Raw genomic sequence first — 6,079 nt, 5'->3', positions numbered from 1 at the left:
TTCCAGCTAAATGTGAAGAATGCAACTCCATAAATTTCCATGTAAAAACAAAAGTAGAGGAAATAATAATCTTGCCATTTAACCAAATTAGGCAATTTTTAAGCTGATAATGTGAGTTTTTCTTTATGAGACCTTGCTGTAATTCCTAAAAAACATGGCTAAGGTCATCATCCAAAAGATTGGCTTCATGTAATTCTTCAATCTAGTCACTATGTAGCTCAGCCATGTAGCTAAAACTTTATATGCCCACATGTGAGAAAGCGAATTAGCTACTACATTGTCTTTGCCCCTCGTATGAATGATGTCAATATCATAATTTTGTAGAGTAGAAAACCATCTACACTATCTAGGAATGAGATTAGACTGAGTGAGAAAATACTTTAGGATCTTGTGATCACTTTGAACTCTAAATCGGCTGTCATACAAATAGCGGTGCCACTTTTTTATCACATGTAAGATAGCCAACATCTCTTGGTCATAGATATTCATAGCCATTTTCTTATTTGTAAGCTTGTGACTTTCAAAGGAAATGACTCCATGATCTTGTAACAAAACAACCCCTATGCCATAGATGTTGGCATCACACTGTCTAGTAAACTATGTAAAAAATTCTAGCATATTAGAATAGGAGTAGAAGCCAGGAGTTCCTTTAAGTGGTTGAAGCTACTATCTGCAAGTGGATCCCAAAAGAAAGTTTCTTCTTCAACCTATCAATCAAAGGAGTTGCAATAGCAGCATAATTCTTATTGAATCAGCGATAAAATGAGGATAGATCAAGAAACCCTCTAAGTGAAGTAGTGGTAGTAGGTATTGGCCAATCTTTAACACACTGCACCTTCTTAGGGTCAGTCTCATGTATACTTTTTTCACTGACAATATGACCCAAGAAGTCCACCTCAGTTTGCATGAAAGAGCACTTCTTCTCCTTAGGAAAGAGTGTGTGATGTCTCAATACATCAAAAACCTTCCTCATATGTTATAAATGGTCATGTAGAGTCTTGCTGCAAATCAATATGCCATCAAAGAAGACTAGGAAAAATTGAAAGAGGAAAGGCTGCAAAATCTTGTTCATCAGACTACTCTAGAAGGTAGCTAGAGTATTAGTAGGTCCAAATGGCATCACTGAAAATGGTATAGCCCTCAACTAGTCTTAAAGACCGTCTTAAAAGTGCATCACCCTCTCACATACGGATCTAATGATAGCTGACCTCAAGTCAATCTTGGTAAAGAATCTAGCCCTCATGAGCTCATCAAGTAAATCATCAACTTTGGGTATTGGGTACGTGTTCTTCACTGTGTGATCTTGTTTGGATCCCTATAGTCAATACACATCATGAAGGATCCATCTTTCTTCTTCACTACTAACAAGACCAAAGATGCATAAGGTAAAGAACTAGATTCAATGAACCCCATCTTTAGAAGCTCCTTGATTTGCTTGGCTACTTCTTCATGCTCACACTTGGACAATCTATAGGGTGGCTTATTAATTGTCTCAAAAGGAGAGAATTAAGAGGTGAGAGAAATAAGAGTAGAGGAGAGAGAAAGAAGTGGTGAGGAGAGAGAAATACTAAAAATGAAGAGATAAAGACACGAAATAAGAGAGAGAAGCCATAAGAACCGTGAAGAAGAAGGTGAGGCAAGAGAAGTAAATGTATTAATGTTCAAAAGATGTGAAAATTTACATGTCTCTCCCTTTTATGTTGAGAGAGAGAGAGAGAGTACGAGAGAGATACACAAGACATGCTCCCAAAGAATGATTCATATTGATGTAAAGTTAGTATATATAGGTGAGACCCAAGTCAAGTGAGAGATGATATATATAGTTGTAACATCCCCACTCAAACAAAGGTCTCTGGCTGCGAGTGAAAAAACCCTTGGGGAGAACAAGGGAAAAACCCGAGCCCCTACACATACCTACGATACAAAAATGATTTACTATAAAGTTTTCTTGAATACAATGATACATGCCTCAATCAGTGAGACAAGAACTTGGAACAATACCAAGTTCATGTCTTAATGAGCTAAAGCGAGCTTCACTAAGAGCTTTTGTGAAGATGTCTGCAACCATTTGATCACTGGGACAATGCTCCACCATAATGGAACCTTTCTTGACTTCATGTCTAACATAATGATAATGAATAGCAATATGCTTTGATTTACTATGTTATATATAGTCTTTCGTAAGACTAATAGCACTTTGGTTATCGCATCGAAGAGGTGTACTAGATGATGAAGGATGTCCCAAATCTGCAAGTAGTTGTCGAAGCCAAACTAGCTCGCGAGCTGCTAATGATGCAGCAACATATTCGGCTTCAGTTGTAGAAACCGCAACACATCGTTGTTTCTTGCTGGACCAAGAAACCAAACATCCATTTATAAAGAAACAATTCCCACTTGTAGATCTCATGGATAAGTGTGAACTTGCCCAATCAGCGTCTGTATATCCAATAAGGTCAAGAGAAGTTGAAGAAGATAAAGAAGAATCCTCTCGACGACGATAAATAAGACCAAATTCCTTAGTACCCTTGAGGTACTTAAGAATACGTTTTGCAGCACTCCAATGAATAGTGAAAGGGGAAGAAAGATACTGTCCCAAAAAGTTAGCTGCAAATAAAATATCTGGTCTTGTGTTTAAACCAATAAATTGAAGACAACCAACAAGATTAGCAAAAGGTTGATGAATGACTGATTCTTCATTGCGTGTTGTAGATGTACCCTTGGTAGAGCTTGAAAGAATAGGAGTGTTAGCAGAGTGCGCATTTGTCAACCCAAACTTCTTAATAATATCATTAATAAACTTTGTCTGGCGAAGAAGAAGAATGCCTTGTTGTCGGTGTCGTTGAACTTGAATACCCAAACAAGAATGTATCTCACCAAGATCCACCATTTCAAATGCAGTCGATAAAAGCTTCTTCATAGCATCCAAGAAAGCAATATTATTTGACACAAGAATAGTATCATCAACATATAGAGCAAGAATAATAAAATATTTGTCCTCCCTTTTGATGTAAAGATTTGGGTCAGCAAAACATGCAACAAAACCTTTAGATGTGAGGAACTGATCAATCTTAATATACCAAGCACGAGAGGCTTGCTTCAATCCATATAATGCACGATGAAGTTGACATACAAGATGCTCCTTTCCTGCAATCATAAAACCTTCAGGTTGCTCCATATAGATTTCTTCTTCAAGATCTCCATTGAGAAAAGCCGTTTTAACATCCATTTGGTGAATTTCTAGATCAAATAGTGTTGCAAAAGCCAAAATCATACGAACAGTTGTGGAGCGCACAACGGGAGAAAATGTTTCTTGATAATCTACTCCTGCAATCTGTGAGTAACCTTTTGCAACAAGTCGTGCTTTGAACTTATCAAACGAGCCATCAGCTTTGGTCTTGGTTTTATAAACCCATTTACATTTGATAGGAACACGATTTGGGGGGAGTTCAGTAAGAATCCATGTACCTTTGGAGATTAAAGAATCGTACTCAGCTTGCATAGCTTCTTGCCATTGATCCCTTTGAGACGAATTGATAGCTTCCATATATGATATTGGATCCTCTTGGACAGACATAGCATCATCAAAGACATCATATTCACTAGAATAGAATCCATGCTCTATCTCAATAGGAAGATCAACATAGATCTCCAAATTTTCATCAATCTTCTTTGGAGGTGAAGGAGGTTTATGATCATCAGAATTAGTAGAATCACAAAGCAAGTAAGGAAATGCACTAAGCAAAGATTGTGTATCATCTGAAACATCTGACGACCATGTGCCACCCATAGTCTTCTCATCAAATATAGCATCACGACTAATGATAACCTTTTGAGAAGAAGGATCATAAAATTTGTAACCTTTGGAATGATCTGAATAACCAAGAAAAATAACCTTCAAACCTGGAGAATCCAACTTATGTCGAGTGTCCTTGGGCACATGAATATAAGCAATGCAGGCAAATGTGCGAAAGTGAGAGACTGAAGGTGTCTTCCCTGTCCAAATTGTTATAGGAATTTTACCAGCAGGTGCAGTAGTTGGAAGATGATTTTGAATAAAAACAGCTGTTAGAAGTGCTTCAGTCCAAAACTTTCGAGACAAACCAAAGTGTATAAGCATGCAACGTATAGCATTAAGAATCGTGCGATTTTTGCGCTCAGCAACACCATTTTGCTGAGGAGAATAAGGAACTGTAAACTCATGATGAATACCTTGATCCTTACAGAAGTCATCAAATAGATTGGATACATATTCACCGCCATTGTCACTGCGAAGCGTCTTTATAGAGAATCCAGTTTGAAGCTCCACACTTATCTTGTATTGTTTAAATATAGATAAAGCCTCAGAATTATGTCGAAGAAGATAGACATGTGTGTACCGTGAGAAATCATCAATGAAAGTTATAAAATATCGATATTGAGACTTTGAGGCAGGAAAAGGACCGCAAATATCGGTATGAACCAAATCCAAGAGAGCACAGGAATGTGATGAAGTAGAAGTGTGGAAAGGCGAACGATGGTGTTTTCCAAGTGCACAGTACTCACATATTCCCATACGTGGATGAGATTTAAGATCCATACCTTGCACAAGACCATGACGATGAAGATCAAGAATTTTGGCAAAATCGGAGTGTGCAAATCGTTGATGCCATAATTTGCAATCTGCATCTCCAGGGGCAGTAACAACATTTGCAACTGTATCATTCAATGATAGCTCAAATAGATTACCATGTCGAGGAGCCACTGCTATAGTATGCCCGTCTTTCTCTATACGACATTGATTATGATCAAAGCCAACAAACAAACCAAGATCAACTAGACGAGCAACAGAAAGAAGATTTCTTTGCAAATCTGGAACATGAAGAACTCCTCTTAATATTCTAGTGGATGAAACAGTCCCCAGATATAAATTGCCCACTCCTTTGACTTGACAAGTCATATCATCTGCAAGGTAAACAAACTTCTTGACAGGAAGAGAATGATAATTGTGAAGCCACTGCGATTGGTATGTCATGTTTCCAGTGGCACCTGAATCAACGATGAATAGAGAACCATCATGAACATGAAGTACCTTTTCTGGAGAGATATCATAATGGACGAAATTGAGCTCCTGATGAGTATGATCATCATCAGTTGTAGTTTGTTGAACAATATAAGCTCGAGAACATTCTTCATCATATCTGCGTTTATAACAACGATGAGATGGATGATCTGTATGTGCACAATAATCACAAGGAGGAAAACTTTTGGAGGAGCGAGGTTGCTTTGTAGTAACTCCATGCTCCTCATCATATTGACGTGCCCAGCAATCAGAAGCCACATGACCTTTCTTATCACAATAAGAGCAATGTTTGTTAGGATAAGCAAGACGAGAAGATTTACTACCTGGATTAAGGCGTCCACCCTGCTGAAAACGTGAAGCAGGACGCTTGCGAGCAGCAAAAGCAGCATCAAAATCCCTTTGTTCCCGAGTGACCAAAACAGCATCAGATTTTTCCAAATGATGCTCATGACGTTGAGAATATTCAATAAGAGATATACATGCTTTGTCAAAGTGGATATCATCCTTGTTAGACAAAATAGTGATGATATTGTCATATAAAGGATCTTTGATGGTATGAAGAAGTTGAGTAACAATCTGATTTTTAGCAACAGGAGCGCCGGCAGCACCAAGCTGATTGATAATGTCTTTAAAAGCCTCGATATGAGAGTGCATAGAGGTACCAACCTTATATTGAAGATTCTTCAAACAAGTTTGGAGATATAAAATTTCGGTGACCGATTTCTTCTCAAACGTTGAGATAAGATACTCCCAAATAGCATGAGAGGTTTCCAGATGAAAGACATCCAACATAAGTGAGTCAGGAAGTGCAGACAATATATAACGACGAGCCGCTTTGTCACGACGAATCCAATCAGTATGATCAATTTTCCATTGTTCAAATAATGGACCATCAGTAATCACAGAATTGTTATTCATCACATCAATAGGTTGAACTGGGCAAGACAGGTCGCCCAAAACAATATCAAATAATTCGTCACCTTCAAGAATTAGCATCATCTTTGCTTTCCACCCAGGAAA

Source organism: Lygodium microphyllum, chromosome 7 (assembly GCF_053477565.2).
Source record: "Lygodium microphyllum isolate KBCC chromosome 7, Lygodium_microphyllum_v1.1.10, whole genome shotgun sequence".
In the NCBI taxonomy this organism is placed as follows: Eukaryota; Viridiplantae; Streptophyta; class Polypodiopsida; order Schizaeales; family Lygodiaceae; genus Lygodium; species Lygodium microphyllum.
The sequence above is the reverse complement of the archived record's forward strand: the minus strand, read 5'-3'. Positions refer to the sequence as shown.